Raw genomic sequence first — 18,541 nt, 5'->3', positions numbered from 1 at the left:
ACAACAAAGGTAGTGAAGGGTATGGAATAGATTGCCCAGAGATGTGATGGATGCCCAGGTCAGTGTCAAGCTGGATGGGCTCTGAGCAATCTGATCTAGCTGTAGGTGTCTCTGTTCACTGCAGGGAGTTGGACTAGATGAGCTTTAAGGGTCCCCTCCAGCTCAAATGATTCTATGATTTTATGAAATACTTTTCAAAAGGAGCACTGGCTAATTCTTAGTGAAAACAGTGAACTAAATGTAGAACCATGAATAATATTTAGAACTTCACTCTCTCTGGAGAAATATAAATACATAAAAAAAAAAAAAAAAAAAAAAAGTAGAATAACCTACTATGATAGCAAATGCTATTTGCTCTGTTTTAACTCACTGCTTGCCCCACCACCTCCATAATCTTGGAGAAAGTAATCAAGAAAAATCTTGGAGGTAGTCTAATTGGAGTAACATATTTCAAGTTGCATTTCTGAGAAGAGGTCATATGTATATAAATTCAAATCTATCATAGTATGGTATGCGTTGCACATGCTGTTACAAAGACACACAGTCATGAGGAAAAAAAAACAACACAAAATACAACCATATTCAATGAACAATATTTGTACTGGAATTAAATGACAAGTTTTTGATATATTAGCACCATGTCCACCATCACAAGGGATCAAAGAAAGCAAGCCCAAGGAAGAATTGACAAGAATTGACACCAAAAGCATCAAAACATGACAAAAGGGTAGCAGAAAGAAGAATATTTCTCAGTTGAGCCTGGGTAAGAGAACCATGAGTAATGACCTTGCTTTCAACTCTCTCATTATGAGAACACCTCACTGCAGCAGCCTCTGACAATACTAGGTAACTGTGTGAATAATAAATCTGGTTGACGTTATAGGGAGTTGTTTTAGTTTACAGCTTTAACAGAATTGCAGCAACAAGAATAACAAACTGTTATCTGATATCTGTCCTTCTGTCTATCTATCTATCTGTCTGTCTGTCTGTCTATCTATCTATCTATCTATCTATCTATTTATTGCATCTGCGGGCTTCAATTGCTAACAAATTCATTGTCTGCATTTGATTTATGAACTGTGGAGGATAGGAAGGAAACATTCAGCTTTGTTCTCATATGGACAGTGAACAACTTTAACAAATGTACCTTTGTCGGAAGTGGTTAGTTTCTGTTCTCCGAAATCTATGTGTCTTGAAGGCAGAGACCCTAAATGGAGTTGGAGATGCTGCTATATTGTTGCTGCTCCTTGGAATAATGCCATGTGCTTATCTGTATTCAGTTCATACATTAACCCCATACGAAAATTTCCATGTACCTCAATATCTGCTTTCTTCTAATTAACAACAACGACAAAAAAAGTATTTTTTAGTTAATTTTTTACCTTCTGTTTTTTAGTTATGCTCATTATTCCTCATGAAATATTACCTGGACATCTATCTTTTCTTGAAATGAAGTTGGGATACCCATCTCATTAAACCTAGCTGTCTAAAATCTAGGCTGCTAGCAATTTTGCCAGGTAGGCAAGCATTTTAGCTGGTAGAAGAAAATGAACAGCTACATAAGGTGAGAGGTGTCAGCCTTCTCTCTATAGCCTAAAGAGTTGTTAGACCACTGAACTTATATGAAGTTTGCAAAAACTGAGAAGTCAGAAAAGCATGTTAAAAGTGGTTTGAAATGTGAAACTTTTAAAATGATAAAAATAAAATTAAAGCCACAACTTATCTGGGACCATTTCCTCTAAAAGATACAGCTTCATAGTCCATTACCAGACAACATGAGTTTATGAGAAAATAGACATGGAGGCTGAAATTTTAGAATTTTAGTATAATTAATTTGAAAATTAATTTTGTCTCTTTGTAATTTGGTCTTTTCTGAATACAGCTGTTTAATCTCATCCTGCTTTAGTAATCTCTGTTACTGTTGTGATGGCTCTATTTTATCTTGATGCCGTGAAACGATAAAGGAGATCATAATGGATTGACTGATACATCAGATAAGCAGTCTGGGAAAAAATGTGTGACGGATCCTAGAAAGTACAAACATGAAAACATCCCTAAGTACTATGAGTTGTTCTGTGTAGGAAGTCACAGAAGGAGGTTGCAGTGGTTCTAGCTGTAACTTGTTCTTTTTATAGACAAATGTTAAAACAAACCTAGGGAACATACAATAATATTGTTATGACATAATACTGTGCAAAAGGCCGACCCTTTTCAATCTGTGGATCTGTTGTTAAATTCATAACTGCATTCAATAGTAAGATTAGCTTGACCACACAGTGGTGACCTAAGTGATTTCTTGCCCATCATGAAAGTTCAAACTATCTTGCCAGGGATACTTTGAGCACAAACAGTTATGAAATAATCTCCTTCTCTTATGGAAATACTAAGCACAGTAAACCTGTTCAAGTGAATCTAGACCTCAAGTTTTAACTTAATCGCTCTTAATTTGTTTGAATTACCGTCAAGATAAACATAATGTTCAAGAAATTAGTCTCTTAATAACATAATTATTCTGTAAATGGAATCTAGCAAATTATCACAGTGCAGTTTTGGTATTCATATGTATACATTTCTGTTTTAAACAGTTGGTTCTCACTAGAAGCCTTCCATAAATTTTAAAACTAGAGCAAAGTTTTATAGCGAAGTTATAAATCAGTGAAGAAACAAGACAATATTACCATAGCTGCAGTATTTACTGCAATGTGAATGGCATTACAACCACTGTGAATCTGAATGTTTTTTAAGATTGAAAATCTAGATCCATTTTAAGTGTGATTTTAAGTTTCCTTAGCAAGAAGCAGGAAAAAAAGCAGCTCTGAAATAATTTTGAACATTTTCCCTTGCATTATACATATACACTAGATTAGTCCTGTTATTTAATTAAAAATGGGACAAAATATGTCCAATCTGATATTGCTTCTTGTTCAGGAAGTTTCTGAAAGCCACAGGAAGATAGGCAACTCCCTTGGACTCAGTAGCACTATATGTGCACTATTTTGTAGCACACACGCATGTCTTCCTGAACAGGAGTTGTATATATCTGTATCTAGTGGGGAAACATGAATGCCATCTAGATGCAAAGTAAACTCTTTATGGGCCAGAGTGATAGACTGAATTCAGCAATATTTCATAGGGTATTAACAGAAACCCCAATCTGTAAACCAGAGGGCCTGGTCCTCAGGCATAAAGAGAAGATGCTGGAAGCACATAGAAAATTTTTGTCTCAGCATGAGGCAGAGCAGGCACTATCATTTTATCCAGAAGCATGGGTGGAGAATAGGAATATATGGCTATCAGCATTCTCTGGGAAGTGGCAGGCACAAATCCTAGTCTCTCCTACAAGTAAGTGAACTGAAACACATCTGCTTGAGAATAACCTCACCCTAGCATAGGCTGGGTAGAAGAGACCACTCATCTTTCTACCTCTCCTTATGTGGGGCATTTATAAACAACAAATTTTGGTGATGTGTATTTCTAGGCACTGACAAGATAAAGAACCTAAAATCTACCATCCTGTTAGGGATGGGCACCTGTTTCACTCCTGACTCCCTTATGCTTGGGGGACAAAAATTTACTTTTTCATTGGTGAAATGAGTTTGATTTTGTTTATCCATAATTATCCATAATTAGATGTTTTAAACATATGACAATGAGGCAAAATCTTAAACATTGAGTGAAATTTCAGACCCCTTCAAAAATTCCAGTCACACAATTTGCAAAAATAGAGGACAGTGCACAATGGATAGGCATTAGGCAGAAACAATACAAGTAATTTCATAGCTAGGCCAGTTATGATAAGGAACTGTGGAAAATGCAGTTGAAAATATTTTCTAACTTGAGATCTTTACTCTCAGTCTGCAGGTTGACTCTTGGTTGTGATGGGTTTTTGAGCAGTGGGTGGTTTCCTTTTGAGAAGTGGAATGCTGCCAGCTTCATTCTCTTAAACGTTTAGCAAATGATGGCTTTAAGTAGCTATCAGCCATAGGCTTGAAGCAAACAAGTGCTGCAGAAGGAACTAGAATCTTCTGACAGATTTAACATTGCATTTTAAATCTCAGACACCACCACCAATCTATAAGAAACCTGAATTCATTGGTAGTATTATAAATGCAATTGCTGCTTTTTTTTCATATGTTAGTGGCCACCATTTCTCACATCTTGGTGCTTCAGAGGGAAACTTAACATTTCAGTCTCCTGACAGTGTGTTGTAAGACACAATTTGCCTGTCTTGCATATGTTTCATTCTGCCTCTTTGTAGCATATTTTACAGTGTGAAATGCTACACTTCATATGTAAAGGATAAATGATATTTTGCCTTGAGTAGATTTGTTGAAGTAGATTTTTTCTGTGATTCAGCTATGCCATCTGTTCAAGTATTTTTAGGAGGGACTCAAGGATGTTAACCTCTGATTCTAGAACTAAACGTCTGTTAACATTAAATGTTCAAAATTCTAATGGGAAACTAGCTTTGCAGTGTCTTTAAGGATTTGTGAAGTGTAATGACGGAAGCAGAAAGTGAGATATACTCCGTTTGGGTTTCCTTAGCTAACAGCAGTGACCTTCTGTCATTGTGTACACATTACCCACTGCATCTACTGTGAGATTCTTTTCTGTGCATACTAGTAGCTTAGTACTTAGGGTCGTTGAAAATATTGTGTAGTGGATAAATTATCTGAGTGACCTTCATAAATAAGCTGCATTCAGTCTAGGATAAATGTGAATAATTTTGCAGAATGCTTGCATTTGAAGGCTTAGTTTTGCCAATCTTTCCTACTCTGTCCAGGTCTCAAATCTTCCTATATGCTTCAGTTTTTTTATGAGATCTGCATGGACTGAGCCATATGCTTATGAATAACAAAAGGATCAGTTTTGGTTATTGTGAAGAATAGTGTATCATTTGAAATACTGGACTGTTCTAAAGTTGTTACTCATGATATATACCAAAATGATACTGTCTTCTTCCAAATTCAGTAAACATAACATTCTGTTATTCTAATAAAAATAATGATATATGCTATGTTGAATTTCATGGGCATAATTCAAGCACTCAGCTGCATAATGTGGCTATTTAATTAATATATTATTTTCTGCATGCTGCTGTATGATTAACTGTCCCTGCTGAGATGTGTACCATAGGTACAATTGAAATGGATGAGCCTAATGAACAAGGATATTTGCATTTCATTACTATGTTGTGTAATTTAACTCATAAATTTTTATGGAATTATTTTCTGCAGATGATCATAACATTTTGTTGATTCAAAACACAAGCAAAATCATTCATGTTCTTTTCTAACACAAAAAAGCTTCAGATTTCCTGCAAAATTCAGCTTTTTATACCAAAATTCTTTCAAGGTACTTTTGCTGATGAAGTCTGGCCCTAGCCTACTGTAGCTGAAGTGGAAGGCAAGATTCTTGTCAATGTTCTCTCATCTCTCTAATCTCTAATGACTTGCTAGAAGGAGATAAGGGGAATTAAATTCTCAAAGCAACTATTAGGTTGATGGAAAAGCTCCCTGGAAGATTAATTATTTCTTGCATAGAAAATGATCTAGACATGTGTTGGATATAAATGCAGAGTTAGCGGAATTTTCAGTTCTGCTGCTTGCAATTATGCATGGGATGTGCTGAGCTGTAGGACATAAATTCTGAATTTAGAAACAGTCCTTTCTGAAATGAGGTCAGAAATGAGGAAGAGGTTCTGGAGCAAATCAGCTTAGTGCCCAGACCAGTTTACACATGGGTAGGGTCTGCAGACAAGTGCACACTTTGTAGCAGATCAAGAAAAATCATTAAATTACCAAAATGATTCATCAAATTTTCTCCGGTATGAGTGTATGAAGTTCACTTTTGTCTTTTGCTAAAATGATTACACTTGCTTTGACATGAGTTTTCCATTCAGTAAATCTTTCCCCAGGGCCAGCTTTATGTTAGGAAGTCTATGTGGGGACTAAGAAAGCAGCATAAATAGAGCATCATGGGGAGAAGAGAACTGACTGCTAATTTCTTCTGTTGACATATTGTTTAGTGGAAGAAGGGAAAAAACTAGGGGTTACACTACCAGTTCCCACTACCTGTGAAGTCATCTCTCCAGATTCCTTCATGGTGCATTTCTGAGGCACTGTGATATTCTTAGCATTTGTCTGCATTGCAGAGCTAAAATGAATAAAATCTTTATTGTTTAGCAGGTATGTTCGAGTTGTACCTAACTCATTTTCTCCCCAAGCCAAAATGCCTAATTGAAGCAAAGCAAGCCAATGCGGTGGGAAATGGCCTATAGATAACTCCGCACCTACCATTACTTGCGCTTGTATCTTAATATCATTTTCTTTTCTAACTCAATTTAGACTAATTTGTGTGGAGTGGATGTGAACATACATAATTCAAACCAATCCAGTAGTGACAATTCATTACAAGAGAGTAGTAGGAGAGCTCCCATATAATGTAAAATCTCTTAATATGAAGATATAAATGCTGAGTTTAAGGGCAAAAGAAACATTATCATAATTTTTTTTTTTTTTTTTTTGAGTCCCATGCACTAATTCTTAGATCAAACTCCACATCCTTTGAGAGAAGTAGGGCATATGTATATTTCAGTAAGCTTCTAAGGGGAACAGAAACTTTTACTCCCCGTTATCCTTTCCAGTTATTGTTCTTACCACGGAATGACATTCACACTTCAAGAAGATATCAGAGCAAAATAATTTCTCAAAATAATTGAAATCGTTTTAAGATTTTTCATATTGAAGCACAAGTAAGATTTTTTTCACTTTATCTTTCTATAACTGGGAGGGAGATATAAACGTACAGGAAAATGTAATCTTTTCCTTTTTCCTGGTGACTCTTACATCTAACCTCCAAAGGTGATTAAGAGGAAACATTCTGAAATTAAAGAGGTTTCACATTTTCCATTTTTTGTTCCAAATATTTGAACTTTGAATTTATTCTTTCTGAACATAAAGTCTTAGCTGTTGTAGATGATTGAAAGCAGTAGCAGAACTGTCCTTTTTGTAGATGCACTAAGGCTTGTAAAATTTTCAAACTGCATTCAGCTGTCAGGAAGAAGTAACAACACTGACATGAGATCTCATTTTAACATGAATTTTGATTGACGGAGATGTTTGTTGTGCTTAACTCATGTCATATCTGTGTACAACAAGCCTTTTGACTGACTTTATTATGTTGGTTGGACTGTGCTGTATCTCAGAGGAATGCATAAAAGACAGAAAAGATTGAAGGATCATTTGGGGGATACAGACTCTTGCATTTCAAAGGAGTGACCACTTAAAAAAAAACTGGAAAGCAGAGCCAGTGCCTGTAAGCACTGAATCTAAAGTAACTTCTCACTCGTTTGTAGATCTACATCCTGTGACTGTGTCATGGTTTTTAAGTGTTTTCTATATTAGCAATCTTAGATGCTTCACTATTTTTAAAACCTAAACTCACCCTTCCTAAACATCAAAAACTGAAAAGCAAGTACATAGCAAGTATTATCCCTCCTGAGCTATATAACATCGTCAGTACCATGAAACTTCAGTTGCATGCTAGTGAAAAGGATCTGCACGAGCATTAGAAGATTTGTATCCTAGTGGAATTCCTTTCCTCAAATACCAGAAAAGAGATTACTCATTTCTTTTACAATGTTCTGACCTTTATGCCTAACACTTGCTCTGGCTTCCTCTCCCACAAGAAGCCAGTCATAATTGTCTTCTGCATTGCTGGCCTTTACATTCCCCCCATTGTCTTTTTAAAATGTGCTCATTTCCTCTGTTCTGAAGGCCCCCAGTAACAAGATGTAACTTGTTCACAGGAAAAGAGGGTGCTTGGTTCTAACCACTGCTCCAGAAGTACCATCTCACGTAATAAAGCAGCTCTCATCTTAAAGTATTTCTATAGTCAGTAGTATAGAGTTCTGGGGGATCTACACCTCAGAAGAAAGATTTCTTCTAACTGTACTGGTAGGTGTGATGAGGAGATAGAAATCAACATTGGTGTAACTCCTTAGAGAAGTTGTATTCAAAATGTTCTAATGTCCCCCTAAACCTCTCTGAACTAAGACTGAAATCACCACACTGCCCTTGTTTCAGTGTTCCTTTCACTTTGCAGTTCAGCTGTGCACGTGTTTTACTTATTTGGAAATGCCATCCATGGAAATGTTAACTTCAAAAGAGCACTGTATATTTATGCTTTCTAGTTAATTATGGCATTTGTATGATGTATTATAAGATAATTACTTAGTTTGTGATCTAAATTATTTCTGTAGACTAGATAAATAGCAAAAAAAAACTTGCTTGTGTTTCTTGAGGAACTCCTGTGCCTGTTTTAATTGCTTCCCCTCATTTTTAATTGCATTTCTTTTCTGGATCTTTATGGCAGTTATATATTCATATTGTTTCCCTATATCTAATTTTTCCTTAGCACAATAAAAATGTTTATCTTTGAAGAAGTCACTTAATGATACTAAAGCGTACTGCTTGTCACATGCCCAGCAGTCACACAGTTTGAATGTATGTCTGCGTTTTGCAGATGTTGATTTACAGTCCATATCTTGGAGATCTTACTTTGAGAGAGTGTGATATCATATCCACTGACTGTCAATACCAATGGGACTATTTAGTTCAAAGTTCAAAGTGTGGTGAAGAGTTTTACAGAAAGTTGCATTTTTTTTAGTGGGATACTTTCAATTTTTCTCATATGCTTGCGACTGGCAGAGAAGTAGGGCATTCTTTGTTTTTTTTCATAATGCTTCAAGATCAGCTTGATTTTCTAACTTTAGTCTAATTGTCTCAAGTGTTGATATTTTCTATTCTCTCCCTACTGCCCTTTATGCTGGGTTAGTGAGTGTACTGCTAAGTGCTATGAAGATAAACTGTGAAGAATTTTCCCTGCTTTTGCCTGAAATTCTGCAAAAGTGGGAACAACACATCCTAGCCATATATTTGGAGGGCAAAGGAGCAAAGAGCTTCTCAAAAAGCAAGTGATATAATCCAACTTTGTTGTAAACTCATTTCGTTTTTAAAATCTTTTGCTTTTGTATAAAATATATTCCTTGCTGTTACATATTGCAGAGCGCCTTTCATATTTGATATGACATGTTAGATGTAATTATATACCTATTCCTATTTGGCTATAATTTTTTTTATGTCCTACTTGACCTTTAGAAAGACTAGCATAGAGGGAATTGTATAAGAAATCAAGGATCCATTAGCTGTCACCACTAAATAAAAAATACTTTCTGAAAGCATGCAAGAGGTTCGTTATATATGTTTAGGTTTTACAAGGTTGTGATGCCTCCTTGATAGTATAGAAATGGTGTTTAGAAGAGGTTCAGAGATGCTCTCTTTTCTCACAGTAAAATTTTTTAAGAGTGAAGTATGCCAGGATAATTTAACCTAGTAATAGGGATAGGTAGAGATATTTTACAAAATTTTGGCAGTTTGTATACACCATCAAAGTGGATTTGGGAGATTAGTAGAAGAAAAAAGAAATGAGGCAGTGGATTTTCGTATCACTGTCATGGAAATCCACGCAGCAAGTATCTTTACCATCAGTAGAAGACCTGCAACTGGAACTAAATGAAGCAAGGAAGAAATTTGTATATTGTTTTATTTGCAAAGCAAATGGATAAAAACATGCAATACTCTTTACTGTATTTTATAAGCATTCTGAAAAAAAAGCAAATGCAATGTATCCAGGGTAATACAGGTGAGAAGGCCAACAGACTGAGAAAAACCCATGTAGACAATTGCTGACAGGCAGGATTTAGCAGCAAGAACTCCAAGAGGACAAAACCACAAATGCTTTTATATACTGTGTCTTAGTCATCAACCTTCATGCTTTTTTACTTTAATTCTGGCTTTTATAGTGTTCATACATTATTGGTTTTTATTCTAATGCTGTTTTGTTCAATTACAATATCAATGTGCATCAACAAAGAAAATAATGACTTGCTATTAATTGAAAAAAAAGATTTTCCTCTTTCATGAAACACAAAGGAGAAAAGTGATCCACAGATCCTCATGTATATATTCCAGGACATTCAGTGTGAAACTAAACTCTGTGATCATCAGAACAACAGATGACAATCAGGGAAGAGAAAGGCCGAAAAGAATCTACATACACAAAAAAGAACTCTCTTAAAAGAAAAGGAACATACTTTTAATGATTGAGCTTCCAATATCAATTTTTATCTCCAAATCTGTCTTAGTTTCAGCTGTTTTCTTCAGAGTGTGTGGTACAATGCTATGTTTTGGTTCTTGGAAAAAAGTTGGTAACACAATGATGTTTACAGTTGCTGCTAAGCAGTGTTGTATAAAGCCAAAGCAATTTACAGCAAAGGATCCAAGGAGCTGGGAGTGAATAGAATTAGGACAGCTGTTCTAAACTGGCCAAAGGGATATTCCATACTGTATGACATGAAAAGCACAAGAGAGACTCAAGAGCTAAGTTCTTCAAAGACATTTTTAGGTGTCTGGGGAGGATATAGATGCTAAACAGATGGGAGTGTTTACTCACAGCCCCAGTTTTGAAGTGTAATCTCTAGCAGGGGCTGAATTGCTGATATTTTTTCCCTTGCTCTTTGCTTTCCCTGTTTGCTAGCAGTATGTCTTCCCAATGCTCAGAATGTTGTGTCTTTGGCTTGTTTCGATGAGGCATCAGTTCATCTGCTTGAACACTGAGTTATACGATTTTGCTTCTCACTGAGGGTCTGGGCGCTGGAAGCCTGAGTGCTGCAGCCCTGGTAGAATTCCCTGGGTGGGTTGTGAGTCTGGCAGGATTGCTCAAAGATCTCCAAGGTCAGTAAGAAGTAATCCTTCGCTAAGACATCCTTGCAAAGGCAGAGGTGGAGTCATATGTGGAAGAGTGAACCTCTGTCCTAATAGCGAGGGGCCTGAATCTTTTATAAGACTGACTTGAGCCGTATTATGCAAGAAGTTATTCTAGTGGACACAAACCCTATCAACTCTTAAGGTAACACAAAGGTGAACTATTTTTCTACCATTTTCAATACCATGATGGTATTCAATCAATAACACCCAACAAGTATGTTTAACATGCTTGTCTATATAATGCACTATTCACTGTAACTTTTCATAAGAAAATGGTCATTTGTGGAACTGAACTGTAGTATTTTTCTTGTTAAGTGTGATTTTCATATTGCAATGTCCTCAGATCCATAAAAGGAATACAAATATATTGTGTGCGGAGACAGCTTAAATGAACTTACTTAAAAGATAAGCTTTTAATTAGGCATTAGGAAAAAAAAAAATGTTATAGGTGAGAATTTTGATTCTTGGATAAAAGACTATTGTCTCCTTAGCAATGAGGACATTAAACACTCCTTTGAGATTTTGCTTCCAATAAGTAGGCCTGAGAAGCAAAATCACATTAAGCAAGGGCTAGAACAGCTGGGTATTAAATACTGCTATGTAGATGGATCTGAATTTTCTTCTACAAAAGCTTGACTTCCAAGGGAAATTAAGTTAACGGGATGGCATCATCTCTGTCCCAGTATTTGTCAATTTGTCATTCTCTATCTCCTTCAAAAATATTTGAATCTGCCAGCCACGTTCTCCAAACTTAACAGAGATATAGATGTCTCAGCAATTCCTCCTAGCTTCAGGAAAATAGATAACTGAGAAGAAGAGTCAAATTGGCATCCCACTGGTGGAAACCTCACAGTGAGCTCAACTATATTATTAGACACTAAAGAATCCTATTTACCCTATGACAAATAATTAAAAATATACCTATCATTAGCCTTGAGCTGTTTAATTCTAGAATGATAGAACATGCAGAAAACTCTAGGCTGAAAACTTTGAGAAGAAGGAATGATGAGCTTGCATTGAGCTACTGAACAAAGTACCTTAAAGTTGGCTGCCATATATATACTTTGTGCTGCAGTGTTCACATTGTCTTCAAACTCTTAAAAATAAGTGCATGAAACATAGACTAGGAACCTAATTTTCTAAGATGCACAAAATAGAATCTATTGCAGTATACACATATTTAGAACCATGCTTAAATTGTCTGCCTCTGTTTTACTTCTATAATACCACATCTTTGCCAACATTAGCATTGACAAAAAATTAAAAGAAGAACGAATTTTGTGGACTGTTAAAGCAAAAGTGATTAATTGCTCACTTGTTTGTGTGGTGGCTGGTTTGTCTATGCAGTTATGGCAATCCTGTGGGAAAATATTAGTGAGAATGTTCCTGTTGTTGTTTGAGAGCTGATCAAAGCTCTCCATGTTCCTGACTTACTTAATGAACAATGGACTGATGGAAGTATGTAGATAGGGACTCTAAATAATGTGTCTTGGTAAAAATGTAGAGGAAGCAGAGCAAGACGAAAATAGCCTCTAATCCTAGAGGGATGTTGGATGCAATTATGTGGAGTGCATTAAATCGCTGTCTTATAACTTTGTTCTTCAAGGAAATGAAATGTTAAAGGAAAATGCATAGTAAAGGCTCCTCAAGCTTGAAAAGATATTGCAGGGTTTCTTGAGTCTTTCAGCTATTTTCAGTGGTGATCACATTTCATTTTATTTACTATTGAAGATTACAACAGAGTATCACTTTACTGCCTGAAAGGAGTTACAGTTCACATAATGTTTTTGGCCTGGAGTTCGTATTGCAGTTCCCTTGTGCTGATTATAAAAACCCCACAAGTAAAGTTTCCACTAACTTTTTAAGAAATTGAGGTACCATCTATTCAGTGAAGCCTTTACAGGAATGTGCTTTGCACAGAAGTTGTGAGAGTGTCTGTATCTTCTAGCAGCTCCAAGAGATTCTGTTGATCTCAGCAAGAATGGGAAGACTTTTTGTGTACCTGTTGTTGCAGTCTCCTCAGAGGTATATTGTGGAATCCAGCCCCTGATGTACCATTTCAAGAGGATTACTTCCATCTCAGCTGTCTCTCATATGAAAAGGGATGCCTTGCTCAGCGAGATAAGGGAAGGGCATTGTGCTTTGACACAGCATCAAACAATCTGCCTTAAAGATGATTTAATAGGAAACTCAGTGGTCTAGCCCAAAACATCTAATCTGCTCTGTGCTTGGGATCATTAATCAGCATCTAAAGTTCACTGTTTTCACATCACATGTTTTTGGCATGGGTTTTTATCTCCAGGAAATAACAGTAGAAACTATTCTCCTATTTCCTCCAGCCTCAAGCTTATAAAATTTGGACTCAGAAAAACAAGAAGGGAGGATAACATACAAGTCCCAACATATGAAATGAAATAGGAAAACAACGACTTCATTTTTCTGTTCCAAACTTCATCTCATCTGGGTTTGCTGAGAAAGCTGAGGTTAGTAAACCAAGAGCTGAGTAGCCAAGAAAGACAAATGAATGCAGTAACTTTGGTCCATCTTTACCTGCTATTCCTCTTCTGATTGCATTTTCCAGACTTTTTGTTCATCAGCTTCCTGGGCTGCTCTCCTGAGTGTGAGAGGTCCTTGTAAACATTATCCATAAACTTTCTATTACAGTCTTCGTACAACAGTTTACACAGACAAGCTGCCTGTGTGCTGAACTTCAGAACATTTTTATCAAAAGTGTTTTTTCATTCTTTCCTTGTCCCTTGGTCTACTTGAATATATATCTGCTTTCTTTCATTTTAGATTTTGGGGTCAGAAGCCACTTTTTTCATTCCATGTTTGTTCTTGAACCTTTTTGAGACTGTGGGACTATGTACAAATGAATGAGGATTCATTCAGGTGTGCTACTTCAGGTTGTAAATCGTTTGGAATTTGAACAGCACAATTAATTATAGTGTCATTCTATTGTAACTAGCATTTCTAGATGAGAATAAATCATGTGCCATGTTTCCATGTCAAGCTCTATCTATGTTTAGAAGGGGAGGAAATGGTACTGAAGAAGACAGAGAGATACATTCTATAATAAAAACTGCACTGTTCCATTGACTGTACCGTAATATCATTTGCAAGCCCATGCTGTCATCCAGGCTCCTTTCTGCAAGGTATTCAGTCCCATAAGAGAAGCAGGAGGTCAATGGGACAGTGTCTGAAACCAGTGTTCTTTTGTTTAGCGTTCAGAGCAAAAGTTTCCTGTGCTATCAACATTTTGGAGGAGCAAGGAAAAGGAAAATCTACACTGTAGTGTTGCTGCCATATGTAAAGGCTTTATAACTTGCATAATTTTAGAGAAAAAAACAAACAAACATGAAAGTACTGTTTGGATAGGTAAAAACCACTTACACTTGTTTGTTTTCTGAATTGGATTGAAAATCTACCTCATGAAACTCTATGGAACTAAAATCCCCCATTTTTGGCATCAGAAAACTTGATTTCCTGATAAGCAAGAATACAGGCAGCCTGCAGTATGCCTCATCCAGAACCATTAAAAATGGTGATCCATGACAGAGCACAGAACAATTGGATAGACTTTTCTGTATCCAATTCCTTGCCAACTTCTATGGTTGATTTTTTATATGAGTAATTCCGTACATTTCTGGAAATTAGGCTTATGAAAATTATGCCTTTAATTTACTGTGCTCTTAAGAGTGTTTTTCAGCTTTCTATTATTGTTATACCATTGTTTCTAGCTGCAACCACCTTAAATTTATTGCATTTTCCTAATTTCTGTGAAGATAATGCAGCCTAAGCCTGGAGGAGTGTTCTTCTCCACCCCTTTCCATCTACTTATTTCCTCATATGCTGGAACTACGCAGTAAAGGTGACATTAGTCATACACAGGAGGAACTTGTTATGCTGCAAATACGAAGCATTGATCCAGTCCCCTTTCTACTGCAGGTTATTACTATTCCTTTGCTACCTCTCCCTCAATGGCAACACAAATGTTTCTTCCAAAGCAATTATTTTCTGTGATTTGTTCACTGCTGCAAATTGCTGGGTTGTTCAGGAAAGTCCAGGCTTCTCTATTGGTCGCAATAGCTGTGGCTACAAGAAAATGGCAAGTGCTAATAAACCTAGCTGTAGGTCTTTCTTTACTCCAGAATTGCAGGCAGCCAGCTCATTTCAGAAGTAGTTCAGAAATAAAATTGCAAGGCAGATATTCATTATCACAGATTCACAGAATCACTGAATTGCTGAGATTAGAAGGGTCCTCCAGAGTTCGTTCAGGCCAACTCCATTGCTCAAAGCAGTATCAGCTGGAGCAGATGGCTCATGGAAGTGCCTAGTCAGGTTTTCAGTGTCTCTCAATAAAGGAGACTCCATAATACTTTTCAGTAACCTGTTCCAGATGGAATACTCAAGAGCAAAATATACTTTTTCTTATGTTTCAGTAGAATTTTTCATATTTCTGTTTGTACCCATTGCATCTTGTCAGTTCACTGAGAACCACTGAGAAGAGTCTGGGTCTACCTTCTTTACTCCTCCTTTAAGTTATTTATACACATTGATAAAATCCTGTCTGTGCTTTCTCTTCTTCAGGCAGAGCAGTTTCAGCTCTGTCAGCATTTTCTCACACATAATACAGTCCCTTAATCACCCTAGTATGCCTTTGCTGGACTTCAGTTTTTTCCATGTCTCTCATGTACTGGGAGTCCAAAACTCCAAGTATGATCTCATTGGTTCAGATTAGAGGAAAATGATCATCTCCCTTTACTTGTCTGCTGGAAGTTTCTTTAAATACAAACTATTAAAATGAGACTAAGAAGAATAAATTATATCTAATTTTCTTATTTTCTGTAAATACTTACACTATTTTTTGTCCCATTTGGAAAGCCTTTGAAACTCAGAAATCCAGTGTAGAACAATCTGGGTTATTATGGTAGGGCTTATAATTGTAATCTCTGAAACAACAGACCTTTTATAATGAAATCAATACACAGTGACATGAATTGTTAATACTTTGTTCTGTGTGCTGCATGAGAAGATGGAAGGTTTATTTTGTCACAACTAATTATGAAGGAATGCTATGACCAAAATAATTATTTTTTGGTGCTGGAACCAAATGATTTCTATGATAAATTCTGCCGTGAACTTTCAAAAAAATCAATGAACATTTTTTTCCATAATTGGAAAACACCTGTTAGATGGCTCATTTCAGTGGTTTTAGAATGTATCAAACCTACTTAGTAAAGTGCTCATTATCTTAATAGCTGAGCACGAGAACTTCACTAATACGAGATTTCTGTTGATGGCTCTATCTTATTCTTGTAAGTCACTGTTCTACAGATACAATTAATTCAGCTGTACTGACCTTACTAAACAGTATCCAGCCTCTTCTTTTGAAATTCAACTTTAGAGTTAATATACGTTTGTCAGGCAGTGGTCTTTCATGTTAGAAGTGCTGGAACTATTGTGTGTCTGAAGTCATCTGAGCAAAAAAAACCAACAAAATGATAAAACAAACTGCCAAAAACTATGCATGTGAATGGTGTTAGGTTTACTGTATATGCTCAGATCCAATAGCTTTTTTTTTAAAAGGGCCAACATAGCTTCCTGTACATGTCACAAAAAATTGTTACATAAGTATATTTTCTGATTCTAGTGGTATAGCAAATGTCCAAAGCCATTTGGGCTGTATGCAGCCCAATGTTGTTAAAGTAAACTCTGTTATACTCTGGGAAGATTTTGCAAATTTGCACTGCCCTCATAGAATGGTTATGCTATGTGTTCCCTTCAGATTTTTTGGCTCTGTGTAGTTCAAAGGTATTTCCTCTGCTTTTCTGCAACTTGTGCATTATCTTCTGGTTCTGATTATCAGATATCTCATGTCTTTTGTTGTTATGTCAGTAATAAAAGTGGTCTCAACAACCAGCCATTTCCCCATGTCAAGATTTAAGGATAACACTTTCCAGGAGTAAAGCTTCTCTCATAACAGTCTCCACACTTTATTTTGCTTTCACTATGGGAAGACTGTATTTTATTGCTCTTCCTTCGTTGTCAGTGGGTGATGATGGTCTAAGACAAAATCCCAACAGAAAAATACACCTTTATGCAGAGAGGACAGCAATAGCATAGTATCATAGAATGGCTTAGGTTGGAGGGGACCTTAAATATCACCTTGCTCCAACTCTCCTGACAAGGGCAGGGTTGCCAGCCACTAGACCAAGCTATACAGGCTATGAACGCCTCCAGGGATGGGGCATCCACAACCTTTCTGAGCAACCTAGTCCAGCACATCACCACCCTCTGAATAAAAAAATTATTCCCAACAGATGTTAGGAAGACCTAACCTAGATTTCCCCTCTTTTAATTAAAAGCCATCACCCTTTGTCCTGTCACTATCAGACCATGTTAAAAAAGTCGGTCCTCCACCTGCTTGTAAGCTCCCTTCAAGTATTGGAAGTCCACAACAAAATGTCCCCAGAACCTTCTCTTTTCCAGGCTGAACAAGGCCAACCCCCTCAACCTATCTTTATAGAAGTGGTGCTCCAGCCCTTTGATCATCTTCATGGCCTCCTCTAGACTTGCTCCAAGAGCTCTACGTTCTTCCTGTACTGGGGTTCCCAGGCCTAGATACAGTACATCAGATGAGGCCTCACAAGGGCAGAATAGAGAGTGACAGTCACCTCCCTCTCTCTGCTGCCACCCTTCTTTTGATGCAGCCCAGGATACCATTGGCTTTCCAGACTGCAAGAGCACTGTTGGGTCATGTCCAGCTTTTTGTCCATCAGGACTTCATAGCCCTTTTCTGCAGGGCTGAATGAATACAATGAATTCTTCTCCTAGTCTGTACTAATTTCCAGGATTGCCTTGATCCAAGTGCAACACTTCACACTTGGCTTTGTTGAACCTCATTAGATTTTCATCTGTCCACTTTCTGAACGTGTTCAGCTCCCTCTGAATGGCATCCCTCCTCTCTGTTCTGTCAGCTGCTACACTCAGCTTACCATCATCAGCAAACTTGCTGAGGGTACACTCAGTTCCACAGTCTATGTTGATAAAGATGTTGAAGAGCACTCATCCCATTATGGGCTCCTGGGGGACACAGCTTGTAATCCATCTTCACCTGGGCATAGAACCGTTGACAACAACCTTCTGGCTACGACTATCCAACCAATTATTTATCCAACAAACAATGCAGCCTTCAAATTTGTATTTCTCCAATTTAGAGATAAGGATGTCGTATTGAACCATGTCAGAGGCCTTGCACAAGTCCAGGTAGATGACACCAATTGCCCTTTCTTTGTCCACCAGTGTCATCACTACACATGACTGAATTTTTATATGACAATAGGAATCAAAGCTCGTAGTGTTTTTGGCATTTAAAGAAACATATTTTCAGCATACTAAAAATAGCATTACTTTATTAAATATGAATGATTGTATCTGATGAAAGCATCCTAATTTTTCTCACCTGCAAATAGGTTGCAAACTGATCAATATTGTTCTGATTTTTTTTTAACTAAATCCTTGTCTAATAGAACGGATAAGCAATTTTCAGCCTGTACTCACCCAAGTGTTATTTGTTTCACTTGTGAACTGATTGTGCAATGTGAGTGGTTATTCAAATCCCACAGCCTCTTTTTCTCTTTGTCTCTTTTTCTTTTTTCTCTGTTGTCTGATGATAACAGATATCTGTTTAAAACAAACTAAAGAAATGT

Source organism: Meleagris gallopavo, chromosome 5, assembly GCF_905368555.1.
Source record: "Meleagris gallopavo chromosome 5, MGAL_WU_HG_1.1, whole genome shotgun sequence".
NCBI lineage: Eukaryota > Metazoa > Chordata > Aves > Galliformes > Phasianidae > Meleagris > Meleagris gallopavo.
Note: the sequence above shows the minus strand (reverse complement) of the source record.